Raw genomic sequence first — 20,372 nt, forward strand, 5'->3', positions numbered from 1 at the left:
GTCAGTTAGCTCATTATACATTTTTCAAAAGAGAACCTCTGAGATGTCCTTCCATTGAGCTGCCATGCCCACTGGTCCCTTCTAGAGTCAAACTCCTAGAAAAATAGATGTCTCTACTCCCTGGCTTCACTTTGTCACCTCCTACGCACTTCTATTTTCTCCCTTCAAAGTCTATCTTCAGATTCCATTATTCAGCCTCTTTTAATAACCCTAATCTTTCCCTTTTAAAAACCCTATATTATTCACATCAATCAAGCTATAGTTTTCTGTTTTGCTGAATGGTTGTGAACCACAGAGTATATCATCCCTAAATTAATACCATCGTGGGTCACCCACAGAGTGATGCAGGAGTCAAGAGAGGTGTGAGCACGCTGAGGCAAATTGCCACAAAAGATCTTCACTAGAAAAGCAGAAAAAAACTGTTCTGAGAGACTTCTCGAAGTTAGAAGAGGAGGCAAATCAGCCATGGAGAGAGATCAAGGATAACTGATGGGTAGCTTTAAATCTGTGAGTGTAATGAATGCTACATCTAGAGACTAGAATGGAGTGGTACCTGTGGTGGATTAATGGGAGGATGTGTGCAAGAGGGACATGGCCTAGGAAGAGTTTATGCTCTCCGTTATTGGCGGGTGGAGCTACATGGAGGAGATGATGACATTACTAACAACAATTGGCCTGTATTGGTTCTTTGATGTTTAGAAAGCTCTTTAGTGCACATTGTCATATTTAAGTCTGAGAAAATACGATGCTGTAACATAGGCAATGCAGGATTAGGATTTCTACTTTACTGATGGGAAAATATTACCCATGAAATTAAGTGACTTGACTGTAGCTAAACAACTGGTGAATTCTAGGGTGAATTCAGGACTCCACATGTATCCCTCTGTTCCCAATTCCACACTGACCCACTATCTCAGATCCATTGGTACATGGAAGCACAGCATTATTCCAGTTAGAGTAAACGTCCTAGGCCATTAGAATCCACACCTGAGCGCTGTTTTGGAATTGGGAGGGTGGGTGTGGAACGGCTCTGGGACTTTGGAATGGAAAGAAAGATAATAATTCAGGAGGTATCAGCTTGCTGCCATTCCTGCCAAGGCTGTGAGGACAGGTAGCTCGGTGTGCTGTGCCGAGCCCTCGTCTCGTTTCCTAAAATTCCGGACCAAAGTTGTACATCTCCCTCCTTTTCTTCTCAGCTCATTGACCCCACCCATGGGGCATGTCTCAGAGATGACATCTTTCTGCTGCTGCTGGGGAGTTACCGAGACAGCTCAGAGCCAGGCTAATGGGGACATTGCTCAAGCCACACGATTTTTTTTTTCTTCCTCTGTTCTACTTTCTCTACTGCCACTGCATTAATTAGAAATTGAGGTAAATGACACAAGTGGCCCAATTTTTTATTTCTGCCAGGAGAACAATTAGGCCATTAGAAGTAACAAATGGTCCGGACGCATGTTGCCTGTTGAAAATTTTCAAGCTACATTATTTCTGACAAGAAAAAAACAAATACGAGTTGTTTTGGCCAATTTTTACCATAAGCAATGTCAGCTCCGCAGATGCCGCCGAGGCTGGGCTTTTTCTCCCTCTTGTCATGCCTCATTAAGGTATGCTGACTCTGGTGGGATCCCATTTCCTTTAGGTAAATAGTTATTTACATGAACTGCGGCATTTTTCTTTGGTGACAATTTCTAATTGTTCAGGCAACCAAGGGTGATATATTAAATGCACGGAAAAGGCTTCACCTGTGAAACAAATGACTGGAAATTAACTATCCTTTCCAAAGAACGGCAAAATTTCGAAATGGACAAATTAGGCCTTTCTCCGCCGCATATGGTAAGTGTTTGAAATGTTTCCCCACTGGTGCCGACTCCAGAGGACAATTCTTCATGATGGAGTGGAAACCCTCGGAGCTCATTTGGGGGTCCTTTCGATGCCAGCCTCTGCCAGCTTTGTGTTCAGAAGGGATGACTGTGGGGCTGAGCCCAGAGCTTCCCTGCGTTATTTGTGGCTTTACCGACTCCCCAGCCCTGCTCTGGAGAACTTAACTCTTTCTTGGGCTTTGAGAACACCAGATGGGCCACTTCTATGCAAGACAAAACAAAACAAAAGGAAGACAAAAATGAAAAGTTTAAGCCCTGAGTCTCCTGCCTGCCTTGAAGGTAGAGGAGTGCCTTCTGTGCATCCTGTGTTGACACAATCAAATGACAAACAGGTAAGAGTGTGCTGTCATCCTGATCTCACTCCCCTCTGCCCCCATCACTGCTGGCTACCAGTTTGGAGAGGGCCAGGAAGACAGGGAATGTCTTCATTTGGGAGTACCCATGGGTTAAAGATCAGAGCTTTAGAGAGGGCAAGACTGGACCTTGAAGGTCCTCATATATCCAGTGCCTTCCTTTTACAGATAAAGGAAGGGAGGCTCAGAGAAGGGAAGGAACACACACACACACACACACACACACACACATGGTCTCCCAACTACTAAGTCTCTGCCAGTTCTTCTCTTCTCTAATGTACAAGGATAAAACTATTATTTACTGAGGCATATGAGTTAATAGATTGTACCCATGTAACACCATTGTTTTGATTCTAAAAGACCAGACAGTCACACAATAGTGACTCAATAGCTACACAAATGACTTCATGAGTAGAGATGACCTCAGACAAGCCATGTCACTTCTCTGGACCTCAGTTTCCTTATCAATAAAATGACATATTGATGATGATAATGATAATTATTAGCTGTGTGACCTTGGCCAAATCATTTACCCCGATTACCTTACTTTCAGGGCCATCTCCAGTCGTCCTGATCCCTATCTGGACACTGAGGCCAGATAATGCTGGAGGAGAAAGTGAGGCTGATGACTTAGCACAGTATCCCCTCAATAAATCTGATTCATGTGCTTGTCATGAAATTACTTCCCCTGTTGTCATGGTCTTCTCTAAGATCAAGGACAAGCAATATCAAAATGACATTAGAGAGAGGGAGGATGATCTCTTTCTGAATTCATGATACTATAATAATGATGAAAGATAGATGAGAGGCCACTGGTCTTGGAGTCAGAAAGACCTAGATTTAATGATTGCTTCAGATATATATTGTGTGACCCCAAGCAAGTTATTCAGCCTTGGTGGGTCTCAGTTTCTTCCTCTGTAAAACAGGCACAATAAGAGCACCTCCCTTTGGAGATATTATGAGGATAAAATGAAGGAGATAAAGATTGTAAAACAGTTTACAAACCTTAAAGCCTCATATAAAAGCTATTATGAATTATCAATAAGAGATATTTCACTTCTGCTCAAAGACCTTGCAGGGATGGAAAAATACTATCTCTTCAAGCTCTCATTGTTAGGGAATTTTTCTTAACATTGTCTCCATTTGCTTCATAGCAGCTTCTCTCCATTGCCCCTGATTCTGTACATTAGGAACCAAGAAGAGTCTAATGACTACCACTGACAGCCCTTCAAATACTTAACCATTGATCTTGTGAGAACGCTATGACTTCTCTTCTCTAGACCAATTGTTCCCAGTTCTGCCCACTGTTCCTCACACCACACTGATCGTCATGACCTTGGAACATGCTGGTTGCCTCCCTCCCATTGGTCCTGCCAAAATAACAAAACTCAGACCTGGACATAGAACCCAAGATATGTTCTCACCCATTCAGATTACAGGAGGGACATCACCTCTGTATTCTCTAAAGGTAGCTCTTTCTCAATGCAGATGAATATGACAGTATTGAAGTGGCGGTCATTTTGTTTGCTTTCTTAGAGCCTCTATATTGCACTGTTTTGAACTTGAAGTCTATTAAAGAGCCCAGATCTCTTTTTTCTCAGCTTCCCTTAACCTTAGTGCCTTTCCTCTTGAATTGAACAAGTAGCTTATCTCGAATTTAACCTGTATTGATCTCATTTGTACACAGTAGTTGGCTTGTTTCCCCCATTAGCCTGTGAGCTCCTTGAGATCAGAGACTGCGTGATCCTCTCTAAAACCTCAGAGCTTAGCATGGCGTCTAGTCTACAGTAGGTTCACGATCAATGCTAGTTGACTATTGTTGTCCAAATATGCCTCATGCATCTTGTAGAGTTGAAGCTTTTGAGCCCAAGTGAAAGACTTTGGACTTCTCCTTATTAAATTCAGCTCAACTCTAGCCTGTTGGGAAGCTTTTGTAGCCTGCCTTTTGTTCCATGGTTAGTTAGCCCTTTCTTTCCCCTGTCTTTCCTGGATCACAGTTTTCTTATGTTAAAGTTCAGAGTTTGGAATAATGGCTCCTCTTCTTCCAAATTTATGATCCCATGATATGTTTTTCCATTTATTAAATGTTCTTATGTCAATACCTTGGACTATATTAGATAAAACAGGCAAAAGGGATTGTACTTAAAGAATCTTTTCTGTTGTGCTGTATAATCATTTCAAACATGCAGATCAGGATTTGACTTTTCTTCTTTTGGGTGCTGGGGGGTGGGGTTAAGGTCTCACTTTAATTACCACTTATTTGTTGCCAAGATTTGTGAAACAAAACTCATGAACCTCAGATAATCAGGAAAATGGACTTAGCTAGAACACTCGTTCCTACTTTCTGGGTTATTACAGTGATTATATTAAAAGTGCATTTTGCCATCACTGTTCTTACCCTAAGGTATTATGGGTAAAAACATATGTTGAGCTGACCTTAACGTAACAGTGGCAAATTTCCGTCATTGCATTTAGCTAATTCAAACGTATACAGTTATTATTTTGTTATTTCCATTTATCTGCATTTCTGTTAGAAGATTTATTTTCTTATTGTCTCAAGATAACTATTTCTTTTGAACAGAAAAAGGATTCATTTCACTGACCATTTCTCTTACCACTATTTAAAAATGTCATTTATTGTGACCTCACAATCACTTCCAGATGCAGAACCCATCAAAATTCCAAGTTCTATTCGAGTAAGGTCCCTTTACTAATCTCCTAACAAAGAAAGGTAGTTAAGGAAAATCAGAAGTTCTGGCAGCTCTTCCTATATTTTATACTTGTAGGATCTCACCTTGCAGAGAAAAACAGGGAGATACTTGCTCTCAGTTCTTTTCTTTGACTGCTTTTGGGCCAGGAGAACACTGTCCACATTAACAACAACTTTGTGAGTCGATGCATCTTGAAGGAAGCAGCTCCTTTCAGCAGCGCAGAGAGCTAGGACAGCTCTAGGAGACCCACCATGAACCATGCTACCCTCATCCAGAGGAAGAAAAACAAATCAAAACAAACCAACCAAAAAACCCTACAGAATCTGAATGAATACTATAATCACTGTTTCAAAATTTCTCTTATGTATTTTTTTCTATCTCATGGTTTTCTTTCTATTCCCTTAAGCCTATTTGCTCATACAGAAAATGACTTATCTCTAAACATGTTAAACACATGTTTATTTACAATATTCACCTGACTGCTGCCAAGCGGAAGAGGAGGATGGGGGTGGTGCAAGGAAATTATGCAATTTAAAAATATGCATATGCATTAGATGAATGTTGAAAAACATTCATAACATAATTGGAAAAATAAAATATCAATTGAAAAAAAAGACTGACTGCTTTCTAAGTTGCTTTCTAAGATTTGTTAAGTTGCCAAGTTCCCCCTGGCCTGCATTGATAAAAGGATTGCTCCCAATGAATTTATAGGGTCAGTACCCATCCCTTCTCTCTTTGTTTAATGTCACTATTTTCTTTTCATGGCTCTGCTTACTTTGTTTTGCATCTGGTCTTTCTTTCAAGCTTTCTCTGAATTCCTCATATTTTCATTTTTTAATAGTGCAGTATTCTCTTACATTACTATCCAAAGTTTATATGGCCATTCCAAAGTTGAGGTGCACTGGCATAGATGCCAGTTTTCACCCCTATGAAAAGTGCTGTTAACATCTTTGTCTGCACAGTTGTAGTGCATGGGTCCAAAGGGTTTAAAGGATTGAAATACATTTCAGGTATTATTCCAAATCGTTTCGCCGAGCAGCCATGGTGATAGCATGACTTCCAAGCTCCTGGTATACTTGTTATATGGGTAGGAGTGAGTTTAGGGTCAAAAGCTAGAGGAGAGTAGAAAGAGTATCACTCACATCTCTCTCCAATCCTGAGAGCAATACTTAATCAGAAACAAACAAACTTAAACAAGTATAAAAACCATTTAGTATGTGGGATAGTTCTAGTCACAAGGGCCAGAAGAACAAACTGTGTCTCAAGTACCTATTCTACAAACATCTCTTAACTGGCTGCTGTGTCCGGGACACTTTGCTGGGCCCTGGAGATCCAAAGACAAAAGAGCCCCTGCCCTCGAGGAGTTTACATTCTCCTTTAAGCTTGACTCTACTGACAATTCCCAGATCTCCTTAGCTGGAAGGTTTATAAAAGACCTTCCTTAATGACAATCCTGTGAGGGAGAGAACCAAAGTTTTATTTTTTCTAATTTTAAAGAGAATGAGGGGGCAGATAGGTGATACAGTGGATACAGTGCTGGCCCTGGACTCTGGAGGATTCGAGTTCAAATTTGACCTCAGATCTTTAATAATTACCTAGCTATGTTACTTTGGACAAATCACTTAACTCTATTGCCTTGCAAAAAAAAAAAAAAAAAGAATAAGAGAGAATGAGCCCGGGAAGTGAAATGACTGGATCATTGACCTGTGGATCTAGAGATGGACGGGGCTTTGGAGGCCATCGGGGTCAAACTTCCCACTCTACAGAGCCTGCACAGTCCTTTGGAGCAGGGTCTGGGGAGTATCCATCCTTGCTTGCCTTGCAGAGTGGACCCAAGGCCTTGCACGTAGTGGATGCTTCATTGATGGTTATTGAGCCAAACACTAGGAAGCATCTGGAACCTCACAAATGTAGCAAATAGCGAAGCCATCTGCAGGTGAATGATGACAGGAGCACTCAGGGACAGGACATTCCACATGCCAGGCCCAGCACCCACAGGCCCACAGGCTCAGTGCTCTCATTTGTCATGTAAATATGAGGATGCTACCTTGGTGTCTTTGCAACAGGAACTGTTAACTAAGTTAGCGTCAGCAACATTCCCTAGCACAGTCTAAGACAGATTAAAATATGATGGGGAATAATTAACAAAATTAACAAATAAAAATAAAATGTTATATAGTTGATGTTAAAATATGGTTTTCTAAGTCAATATACTGCTGGTAGGGAATAAGAATAATAAGGCTGCTGCTGCTGCTGCTGCTGCTAATGGTTAACATTTGTTCAGCACCTATTATGTATAAGACCCTGTGATAATGGACCTATAATTATTGGGCCTTTTATTTTGCAAGTCAGTGGGGTTAGTGACTTACCCAGGGTCACACAGCTGGGTAATTAATAAGTGTCTGAGGACACATTTGAACTCAGGTCCTCCTGACTCCAGGGATGGTGCTCTGTCCACTGCACCACCTAGCCGCCTCTATAATTATTATCTCATTTGATCCTCACAACAACCCAGGGAGAGAAGTGTTATCATTAACCTCATTTTACACATGAGGAAACCAAGGCAAGCAAGGGAAAATGGACTTGCTAGGTTCATAGAGCTAGTAAATGTCTGAGGCCATATATAACCTCAGGTCCTCCTAATGCTAGACCAGTTTCTGTTTCTATTTGAGTCTGACACAACTGATGTAGACAATTAACAAAAAGGGGAACAAAGAGATGGGGAGGGGAAGATGGGCTTACTTTTCCCTCCCACAGTATTGTGTAAAGTGGGGACGGCAGGGGACTATCAATAGGGAAGAATTGAAGCTGTGGTTTAGGGTTGGATCAATTTGGTACTGGGGGAAAGGAATTGTAGAAAAGGGTAAGAAGAGCTGGGTGAAGACTGGTGTTGGAGACTCTGAGAAGGGAGAAGGAGCCCATTATGGAAGGATTAGGCATGCCTGGGAGAGATCAGAGAATATGCCCTGGGAGAAAGAGAGGGAAGTGAAGGGGAGGGGTAGGATGGGGTTATGTCTGATCTCAGCCCAAGTTATTAAAGACTGGAGGAAGGGAAGACATACCTCTTGGGAGAGAGGGGAAGGGAGGGAGGTGGGGATTAAGCTGGGGAGCTGAGCTCTGGGGAAGGAAGATTCTAGAATCCCAGAAGTCACAGTTGTCCATTGCTCACAATCCTGGTCACCCAATGGTAAAAAGGGGAACAAAGCTGTGGAAATGCTTCAAGAGAAAAATCACAAGTCGAAAACATGCCCAGGAAATTCATGCTCTGAATTTAAGTGAAAACCACACTGACTCTTCCATTTGTTTAAAGTCAATAAAGGCAGATTTAATACCAAAATAAAATCCTTAACTGGAGGCATTTTGCTTAATAGTCTGAACAATGATGTGGTACTTTCTACGGGCTATCAGTGTGAACGCTTTGGTCCAGGCCCTGCACTTTCATGAAAGTAGGAAACTCCCGGAAGGTGGGAATAAACTCCCTCCATGAAGTTAGGGATCAGTACCTGCTCCCAGTTTTAGGCCTAGAGAGAGTTACCTTGGACAGAGGGGACTGGCTCCAGCAGGTGGCAGGTACTGATGTTACATCTCCTGAACCAAGGTGAGTCCATGAAGACATATCGCTTCATGAAGGGATATGTGCACAAATACAGATATGTGCATAACAACACTCGTACTCACACATGGTGGATGCACATGCATGATGACTCATGACAGAAACATGTGGGTAGGCAATTCAGTTGTACATGATACCCAGGCATGTCTCTATATGCCTACACAGATAAACACATGCACATATGCAGCAAACGAATCACACAATGCCCCCACAGCCCATGTACATGCATGTGCACACTCACCGACATGCACAGTGCCACATACAATGCACATACTTATTTGTCCACATGTGCAAAGTGTGCTTAGGCATGCACTCTCACTAGCACATGTGTACCCACACAACACACACCCATGCAGTGCACATACCTGTTTGCCACGCCTTTACATAGGCACACGGACAGATTTCTTAAGGAGTTTAGAACTTTGTTCCCTTCTTTTACTTGTGCATTAATGTTCCATCAACCCTTCTTTTCACAAGGCTCTGCTGCAGTGATGACTTGTCTCCTAGCCAAGTGCAAGACTCCCCAGCTCTTCTGGAATACCACCCCAACCATCGTCCTCTTTCTCATTTTCTTTCTCTCTATAACACTGATTTCTCCTCTGCTGCCAACAACTATTTCCTGGTGACTCACCAGCTTTACAAATGCAGACTGGATCCAAGCAACCCCTATAGCTATCTCTTCTTCCTTTCAGAGCTAAACTCTGAGAAAATCCTATTCATTTCCTTTCCTCATTTGGATACCCTTTGCACTTTGGCTCACTACCTGATAATGCAACTTACCCTCTCCAAAAATGATCAATGATTTATTTACTGCTGAATCTGAATCTTAAAATACCTTTTTCTCAGTACTCATTCCTAGTTAAATCTGCAGTGTTTGATGCTACTGATTACTTTTTCTTCCTGTTGTTTGTGCTTCTGGATTTTACCAACAATATTCTTTCTCTTGATTCTCTTCTTATCAGTCTTTGTTCTTGATTGGTGAATAATCACTCACATGTCATTCCTTAATTGTGGATATTCCTCAAGTATTTGTCTCATCTTTCTTTTCTATCTCTTTTCTCTTTTCTCTGTCTCTGTCTTGTACATCAACTTCCATTGGTTCAATTGTTCTTATCTGCGCAGATTTCAGAAGACTCAGTTCTGTACATTCAGACCTAGTCTCTCTCTCTCCCCACAGATCCAGGGAAGCACCCAAATTGTCTATTGTACCATTGTACAAGATGTTCCAGGGATATCTCAAATCTAGCATATCTAGAGCTAAGCTCATCTTTTCCACCAAAATTGGCCTTCTGACCTTTCCCTATTTTTATCATCTGGTCATCTCAGTTCACAGCCATAGTCATCCTTGATGCCTTATGTTCTCTTACCTGTATGTCACAGCTACCAACTCTTATCAATGCTAATCCCTCAGTATCTTTCACAGTAGTCCTTTTTCATCTACTCACCTGGTCACCACTCAAGTCCCCACTTGTCCTCATCCTCAGGTCCGCCTCGTCCATTGCCTAGAGTCCAATTTTGTTAAGAGGCACTTTCTCCTGGGCACCTTCCTTGACATTCACTCTCCTTGAAAACCTGTGATTTCTAGAAAGGAACATAGAGCCTGAGATTGGATAAATTGATTGGCAAAGTGGTAAAATTAGAAGCTATTGTCATAGTTCCTAAATTTCACCACATAATAATTCTAAGAAGTGTGCACAGTATATCAAATTACAGCAGAAAAAAGGTGAATAGTTCCCCAGAATGAAAGATCTTTTGCCAGAATGAATCAACAATATTTAAGCACCTTTTATTTGCCAGATACTATGCTAGACAATGAGAAGGCAATTATGAGTCAGTCAGCCCATGTCTTCAATGGGTTTACCTTCTCTGACCTTCGTGTTGACCAAAGGAAGCCTTCTTCTATTTCCACTACTCCTCATACTTCACAATTAACTGGACCAAGCTACATTTCCCAGTTTAAGCTTTGATGAGTTTTCTCCCTACTCAACTGTCAGTTGCCACTGAGCTTGTGAAACCTGAGATGAAGAGGTTGCACAGTTGATGTGTTGGAGCCCCCATGGTGCAGAGCCATTCACATGTGAGTGCAAGGCGGAGGAGGGCAGGTTTGGGAGTAATCCATTCAGCTGCGATCTTCATGTAGAATATCCTATAGGAAGGCAAATAGGCAGACACTCTCCATTCTCTTTGCAGTCACATAGCTCTGGCGGACTTGGCAGGAGAGAACAAGAAGAAATAAAATGGAAGGAACCCAACAATTAGGAAAATCAATAAAAATACAAAAGAATTAGAAGAGAAAGGGTGGTCAAGATTAGATGAGGACTGTTAGTGAAAGACTGGGGATAAACCCAAGCACAAAGCAAAAAAAAAAAGGCAGCAGTAAGAGTCATAAAAGAGAGAGAAAATGAGTAAATAACTAGGAAAGGACAGCACTCAAAAAACAAATATTATGCACTGATAGAACGTGACCCTCAAACCCCCAATAAAAACAAGAAAGCAAGACAATAAATTCCCCGGGATGTTCATAAATAATATCACAAGAGCAAGAAAATGCCAGAATCATTCAGAATGGATTTCTAAAAATTAAAAGATGAAATTGGGATAGAAATCAGAGTTCTTGGAGAAGAAATTCATTTTACAACCAAGAGTTCTAGGGAGGCAGAATTAAAGCCAGCCACTCACCTGATCTCACCCCCCAAACACTCCAAATACTTTTAAATAATGACCCTAATTCTAGGGTGGCAGAATTCACAAAAAGGCTGAGGGAAACAATTTTCCAGTTCTGAATGACTTGGAAGATCTGTGAAAAGGGCCCAGTGCACTGGAATGAGAGAGGAGAACAGAAATCCCAGACCTCTCAGGCCAGAAATTGCCAAGGGCAACTTGGCAAGTTAGTTGGAGAAGGCAGCCACATCAGGGGGAGCGTGCAGGCCTTAGCAGCCAGACCTGACCCCTAGGAGTGAGCCTCAGAAGCCACAGCATCAGCAGTTGCAGCTGCTTAAGGGAGTCAGAAGGAGATTCTAGGATTCTCTTTGCTCTAATGGAGGCAGGACTCTATTCTTTGCCCATATTCAGATTTGGGTCCTGGGAAGAGGAGCAGGAAAACAACGGAGCAGGGACTCTCCTCACAATCCAGAGCAGGGAGAGTGCTTGTCGTCAACAGGTCACAGATGAGGAGAGTAGTCGTAACCTCTCCTCAGATCATAAGACCTTGGAAGAATTGAAAATTTGCCGATCCCTAGAAGGATCTCTAGTAAAATAACTGCAAACCCCCCAAATCTTGGGACAGTGTGCCCCTCTACCTTATTTATTTATTTTTTTAGGTTTTTTTTTTTGCAAGGCAAATGGGGTTAAGTGGTTTGCCCAAGGCCACACAGCTAGGTCATTATTGTCTGAAGTCGGATTTGAACCCAGGTCCTCCTGACTCCAGGGCCGGTGCTCTATCCACTGCACCACCTAGCAGCCCCTCCCCTCTACCTTAGAAGCAGAGTTCCACCTCAACAAAGACTTCCAATCAAGTAGTAGACTGGGGAAATGAACAAACAATAAAACAAACTGACAATGATTGCGATCATCAGGAAGATAAACTATGCCCTCAGAAGAAGATAGCAAAGCTTCTACATTTAAGGCCTCCAAGAAAAATAGGAATTATTCTCAGGTCATGAAAGAGCTCAAAAAGAATTCTGAAAATCAGGTGAGGAAAGAAGAAGAAAAACTGGAAAGAGAAATGAGAGTGATGTGGGAAAAATCATGAAAATTGAGTCCGCAACTTAGTGAAGGAGACTTAACAAAAAAGTACTGAAAAAAATAGCATCTTAAAAACCAGACTGGACCAGATAGAAAAAGAGTTTCAAAAAAGGAGAATTGGTCAAATGGAAAAATGGATACAAAAACTCACTGAAGAAAATAAGTTGTAAAAAAGAGTTCTGATAATTAAAAGTATCATGAAAATCCTCTCTGAAAAAGAGAATAATGAGTTTTGAATGGGAAAAATGGAGATTTGGAGAAAAATTTGACAGAATAGAACTAAAAGACCATTATGGTGAAAGAAGTTAAGGATTCCATAAAACCTAAGATGACTTATTAAAATGCACAGATTATTTGATTGCTGTCCCCCTATCCCCTTGAATGAATTTTAACATCTGAATACTATGGCACAGAGAATAACATAGGAAAATGGTTTAGAAACAGGATGAAAAATGATTGCTAGACCTATAAATCATTGACATAGAGAAAGCCTAAGTTACATTAGTTACACTGGTTACACTAAGCTTTAATGGTAATTTCAGAATTTAGTGTCAGACTAGTAATTGTGTACATAAAAGTGGAATGGCCTGTAGTTATCTAGGAAATTCACTTTGAATCATGGATAACTATTATACTCTGAGAAATGAAAGAAAAGATAGTAGCATGGTATAGAGCATAGAGTGCTACATTTGGATTATAGAAAACCTGAGTAAATTCTCTGACAATCACAGTGACCAATTATATCGATTTGACAAGTCATATAACCTCGAACTACCTCATTTTCCTTATCATTCAAATATTATGGATTGGACTTGCCTCATAGGATTATTCTGATGCTTAGGGAAGGGAATGCAAAAATTTTAAGCACACAATACCACTACTAGGACTGCTTCCACAGTGATCAAAGAAAAAAGAAAAAAAAATCCATATGTGCTAAAATGTTTACAATAGCTATTATAGGCTAGAAAAGGATAGGAAACTGAGGGAATTACCATCAGCTGGGGAAGGTCTGAACAAGTGGTGGTATATACTGGTGATGGAATAATATTGTTCTGTAAGAAATGACAAAGGAGATGATTTTAGAAGGGAAAGACTCAGATGAACTGATGCAAAGTGAAGTTAGAAGAACAGGGAAGCACTGTACATGGTAATGGCAGTATTGTAAGGATGATCAACTGTGAAAGACTAATCTGCTCAAAACCATGATCCATAATGATTCCAAAGGAATCATGATGAAAAACTACCTCCAGAAAGAGAATTGATGGACTCTGAAGCAAAATTTCCATTTTATTTTTCATGGTTTTTTCTGCAGCATGGTTAATGCAGAAATATGTTTTATATCATATTTATTGCCTTTCCAATGAATGGGAAAGGGGTGAAAGGAGCAAGAGAATTTGGAACAGGAAAAAAAAATAAAGTGCATACCATTGTCTGTATCATTTCTACTATTCCAAAAGAGCAAAGGATATCTAATATACCTAAGGTTCCCAAATTCCCAACAGATATTAACTTTCTAAAAACAGAAATGAAAAATTGGAGTTCTAGGGAATTCTCAAGACTTTTCAAAATAACAACCTATTCTAAATTTTCATTACTTTTATTTATGTGCATTAAAATAATAAATGACTGCCTTAATGAATAATATTTTTTCTGACAGGGTTATACTAAAAATTCCTGAGATTATCTACATATAAATATTTTTAAATAAATGAACAGTTTATTATTATTATGAACCAATATATTGTGACAGGATTACATTTTTCAATGATGTAAACATGATCTCTACCTGACTGCATCTGATAATAGAAAACACTAAAATAAAGAAATATTAACTCAAAATAGATGCCAAATACAATTTTAAAAATTGAAAGCTAATACAACAAATCATTACTATTTCAGTATTCACATTTTTTGATGTAGAAAGAAAAGGACAAGTTTGCATCAACAGGGTCATGATGAACTCAGTATTTTACCCACTGATTTTGGTGCTGGCATGGCATGTCTTTCAAACAGTTAGCAAGGCAGAACTATGCTCTTAGATGAAAAAGTGTAACAAGATTTGGGGGGTCATGTAAAGAGAATTAATAATTTGTTTAAATGCGACTAGTAATTTTTGTCTTCCTTGATGCCAGTGAGTTGTACAAACTAATTAGAAATGGTTGCATTTTTCATATTTTAAACATACTTGTTCAAAATTCACTGAAACTTTTGACAGATCAATAAACAAGTTATGAAATTAATTTCTCATGTTTTAAAGTGTGAAGACACGAGATTTTTTTAGCTTTTTTGCAAGGCAATGGGACTAAGTGGCTTGCCCAAGACCAGCTAGGTAGTCAGGATTTGAACTCAGGTCCTCCTGACTCCAGGGCCAGTGCTCTATCCACTGCACCACCTAGCCACCCAACATGAGATTTTTAACAGATGATCTACTTAGGTCAGTCCCCAAGGAGAGGGTGATCATCACTGTCTACTGTTGCAGAGAGGTCATTAAAGAATGATAATGGAGGTGCCCACTCCTTAGGACAGGAACTATATCTTTTCTTTCTTTATATCCTTGGCACTTAGTACAGTGCTGGAACACAGCAAATTCTGACTGAATGCTTGTGGTTCGACTTATTTCCCAATGAAGAGATCATCAGCAAGTATGCAGAGATCAGTTTGGATTGAATTAGTAGTCAAGACTAACCAAGGAGATTAGAAAGCAGGGAGATTGAAAGGTTGGTAGTTCCTTCAATGTAAAAAACAAATTTTAAAGAAGGGTTGGTTTGGGGGTAGGGAATGTGTTGGAACCAGCTAGAAATGGCTTAATTGATTGTTAAATTTTCAGTATGAGCATTTACATTCTTAAATTGGCAAATTTTACAAATCAGGGTTTAATTTATTGAATTGATTTGTCGATTGTCTTTTTAAGGAAGTGAGGGCTAATATTAATAATGTCAATTAAACTTGTATCTTCCATCTTTCAATCATAGAGGGCCACTTATTAATCCTTTACCAATATGCATTAAGATTTGGGGGAAACTGGTTGTAATGAGGAGTGTTTGTGTGTGTGTGTGTGTGTGTGTGTGTGTGTGTGTGTGTGTGTGTGTGTGAGAGAGAGAGAGAGAGAGAGAGAGAGAGAGACTGAGAGAGAGAGAGAGCCAGAGAGACAGAATGAGAGCAAGAGAGACATAGACAGAGAGACAAATTGTGCTGCCTACCAGTTTAAGGGAAATGAAAGGAAAGCTGAGTTGTCTCATGAACTAGTGATGATCCCAGAGACGAAAGCCTACCCTTCTCATGATAACTCATATAACCACTACATGAGGAAGAGGGATGTACACACTAGGGGAGGGGACGGGTTACCGTTACAGATGCAGGTGTAGTTTCTCCTTGGGACACTGTTGCCACTTCAGATAGGGCATGAAGAAAGTTTGCAGTATTGTATAAAATAATTATTGGAAAATGTAGAATGGGAGAGAATTGATTATAATATATGGCCAAAGGTGATGCTTTAAAGACAAGTTCCACAATTGTATATTGCAAGGGATTGTGCAATAAGTCCCCCTCTGATTCAGTATTCTGAGCGTCATACTACGATACAGTAAAGAGCCATAGTTCTTACTTTGAACATCACCAACCTACATCATAAAATACAAACTCCTTAGTATGATATTCAGTGCTCTCCTCAATCAAGGCCTAGCTTGTTTATCTAGCCATAGAGCATGCTATTGTTTTTGTATATTCTATGCATCAAAACCTGGATTCTTTATTTACCCTCTTCAGTCACTATCCTGCCCTTTCCCTATCTCCTTGACTTTCATCATGTTGATACCCCCAAACTACAATTTTCATCTGTAAAAATGTCTTCTTTTCTTCAATGCCTACTAGCAGCTACTTTACATAGGAAGCCTTCCCTGGTTCCTTAAGCTGAGAACAATCTCCCCTTAAATTGCTCTTAGTACTTCACCTAGATCTCTCTCTGGCACTTTTCACATGCTGCTATGTGCTGTGCTTTCTGTTTGTGTCCATACATGTCTTATTCATTCTATAATCACACAAATGACAGTTGACATTTATATAGTGCTTGAAGGTTTGCAAGGTATTTTACATGCATTATGTCCTTTGAGTTTATAAACTCTTTGAAGGAAGGGACTGTATTATTTTTCATCTTGGTATCCCTAGCACCAAGGACAGTGCCTTGTTCAAGGTAAATGAATAATTTAAAAAATGTTTGATGGATTGAATCGAATGGTCTCAGCAGAAATAATAAAAATGATGAGGATGATGAGGACAATGAGAATGGTAACAACTACCACCACAACAGCAACAACAAATAATGGTGCAGGGAAAGAACACTAACTCAGGAGTCAGATGCTCTAAATTGGGTTTCTGCCCCTTACATTTTGAGTCCCTGAATCTCCTTGGACCTCAGTTTCATCAGCTACAGAATGCTGAGGTCGGATGAGATGGGCTTTTAACTCCTTTCTGATTCTAGATGGCAATCTCATAATTTTCTCACTGAGTCCTTCCAACAGCCCTTTGAAGTAGGTTACATAACTATTAGTGTATCCAGTTTTGTAACTGGAAACTGAAGCTCAAGCAGGATGTAGAGTGTAGGGTGCATTTAGGAAAGACTGATACCTCTGATGTGAAGGCTGTCAAGTCCCCTTTAAGGGGTGCTTTGTGTCCAGCTGATATCCAACTCCTGCCCACGGGGTACACCCTGGTAAACAACTTCAACAGATAAACTAAAGCAAGACGAGGGTAACTGAGGGGTTCTTCGGTGAATTGGGGGGGTTAAAGATTTCCTCCGTGGAATGCGTGAAGAATTTGTTTCAGAATCGATGAAGTAGAGTGAAGGAGGTTCTGTGGAGTGCTTAGAGCCGGGTCAGACATCAAAGATGCCAGGGTCATCCACTGCAACTTGACTTTGCCACTGGACTCCAATGACTGGAAGAGAAAGTGAGGCCTATGACTTTGCAAACCTATGGCTTACTTAAATCCAATTCATGTACAATTGAAAAAGACTTGTCCAGGATCACAGTACTGGAAACTGTGGGAACCAGTACTAAAACCTTAGTTTTCCATGCTTAAATCTTGTGGTCTACAATTCTATTTTCCAGACCTGACGCAATCTGTCCTTCTTTGTGTTTTTGGAAGAACTTCATCCCCTCCCTATTTCCAAAGCAATTTCTTCTCATCTTGACACTGCAAAAGCCTTGGTTACCCAGACTTGGTCAACTCATTCAGTAATGTCAAGTCCAAAAGCATTTATGAATTTTCTATTATGCTCGGATACTGTGCTAAACCCAGGTTACAAAAAAGATCAAAGCCAGTCTCTGCTCTCATGGGGGAAAGGGGGCACTGAGGAGGTACTTTCTCCATTAACCCTGTCCTAAATATCCAATTATTAGTGTTCTCTCTCTCTCTCTCTCTCTCTCTCTCTCTCTCTCTCTCTCTCTCTCTCTCTCTCCTCTCTCTCTCTCTCTCCCTCTCTCTCTCTCTCTCTCTCTCTCTCCTAAATATTACCTGAAGTAGACTTATTAGTACACATTTTTGCATCCCATATTAAAATACAATGAGCTATACTATAAGGTTGACTAACATTTGTTTTTGTAAGAATCACTGCATTGTTTAAAATTACACAATAAAACCACAGGAATTACAGGAATATTGGGGATATAATACAAAACTTTATCACATACATGAATATAGGAGCCTAAAAAAGCACCATATGTATGCTAAATGATTAAAAAATATACAAATGCTCCAACAGTGTTAATAGCCTTGGCCTGCTGCTCTGGTTCTCATGGGACCTGAGGCTAGCAAAATTGATGGCTATGGACAAGAGAGAAACTGATGGGCAGCAACTCTGGGAAGAAGAGGATTTAGGGCAAGAAAATTGGGGGAGAGGCACTTGTCTTCTCCTTCTTCCATAGCTCCTATTGCATGATAGACAATAAATATAACCATTTATGACAAGTAAGTGAAGTACAGATAAGGAAACTGAGGCAAACAAAGTGAAATGACTTGGTGATAGTCACACAGTTAATAAGTATCTTTGACTGCATTTGAACTCAGGTTTTGCTGACTCTAGACTTAGAGCTATATGCATTATGCCATCTAAAGCCCCACCCTCCCATCTATGTTTTTATATATATTCTTTTGCATCCTATGGATCTTTTTTCTAGATGCTATGATAAATATGATATATAATATCCTAACATGATACATAAATAAACATACTGCATTTGTATATTTTTCATATCTATATCTATCACTGCTTTTTGTTGTGGTTAGGACATAAAAATATAAATGGCCACCAATTGTGGAGTGGCTAAAAAAGTGTGACAATGAGAGAGAGGCATGCAGATTAAAATGTAATTGGGAAATATTTAAGAAAGTAAATAAAAATGAAAGAAAGCATAAATAGTATATTTTAAAACTCAATAAATCTGCTACCTGTCAGGATCCTTGATTCAGGATCCTGGATATGTAGACTTTCTTCTTGTAATAGATTCTATTGTACTGTAAAAACTGACAGCTCTGTTGAGGAGAGAGAAACCTCTGAAGACTTTCTTTGATCTGATGCAGGATGTCAAATGGCAGAGACAGGAAAACAGGGAAGATGTACAATGACTACACAAGGTAAATAGCAGCATCAACAACACCGCAAGAAGATGAAATGTTGCACATTTATAAATGGCAAGCAGAGTCCTAAAAAAGAACTATGTGGAACATTAACATATCAGTGTTTGGATCCATTTTGCTAATTTCTCTTTTTTTCTTAATTTTTTTCTGTTAAAAAGAATTGTTCTTAGGGAGAGGAAAGGGGAAAGGTATACAGGGGAAGTCTAGCTGATGTAAAAAGAAATGGTATGAATCAAATATATTCTAAAAATCGAAAGAAGGTTGTTTCATGTTTTAAAGACTTTTTATCTCCAATGAGAGGTGTTAAATTTGCTATAAAATTGAATTGAGATAAGTTGAAACTTAAAGTTTTTGAAGTAATTTAAAAGTGAAAAGATTTTTCTCCTCTGCCCACTTATTTGGGTATATTGCTCTGATGTGCTTTTTTTTTTTTTTTTTTTGGTTTTTGCAAGGCAAATGGGGTTAAGTGGCTTGCCCAAGGCCACACAGCTAGGTAATTATTAAGTGTCTGAGACCGGATTTGAACCCAGGTACTCCTGACTCCAGAGCCAGTGCTTTATCCACTGCACCACCTATCTGCCCCCTTTGATGTGCTTTTTGAGCAAAACTGGGAACCATAACTCTCTCCCATCTCCCCATTAAGAGACATGTGCCATGTCTTAGGGGACTGGGTCCCATTTGAACTCTCTGATACAGGAGTGGATGTTGAATTGAATATCTCTTTCTTTTAACTTCAATATCTGGGTCTGCACCACTTGGTGGGATGAGGATTATAAGAATTCTTTTATTTCTCCCTCTTCAAGTAGCAGTGAATCCCTTCACTGAGTGCATTGATATATGACTTCATCCAATGTCAGCTTGGTTCTAGATAGTGGAGTCTACTCGTTCCTGTCCTGAGACTGCTTATGTCAATGAAACTGCCAGATCTGGGGTCCAGATCTTGTGTCTAGACTGGGGAGGAACTCTCTTATATTGACCCAGATCAGAATAAGGCCACCATGCTGAGATCTATGCCCCTCCAAATCCAGAATTTGATTGTGTCTACACTGTTCTTAAAGAAAAAGAAGGCCAAGCTCCTTTTGGATGGAATTTCAAGTCTGATGATAGATTCAGTATTACAGAAGGTAGGCCTGGTAGCTGAGACCCTTCTTGGGCTTCCTGAGTCTCTCCATTACCCATGCCTATCTGAAAAGCTCACAGTAACATATTAATGTACTTACACATTGTAATCTACTGTTTTTCTGGAGTTGAGCAATATTTCTCCAAAACATATTTTAATTTTTATGTGACTCTAGTGTTCATAAAATGCACTTATACCCTCCAGCTTGGAGGATCGAGTTTGGTCTTCTCTATTTTCTAGTGAGCCATTTCAGACTTGGGGGTGAGGGGAGGTTATCCCACAATGCCTCCATTCAATCCGTCCCTTAATGTCTTCATT

The sequence above is a fragment of the Macrotis lagotis genome, chromosome 4, assembly GCF_037893015.1.
Source record: "Macrotis lagotis isolate mMagLag1 chromosome 4, bilby.v1.9.chrom.fasta, whole genome shotgun sequence".
NCBI classification, from domain to species: domain Eukaryota; kingdom Metazoa; phylum Chordata; class Mammalia; order Peramelemorphia; family Peramelidae; genus Macrotis; species Macrotis lagotis.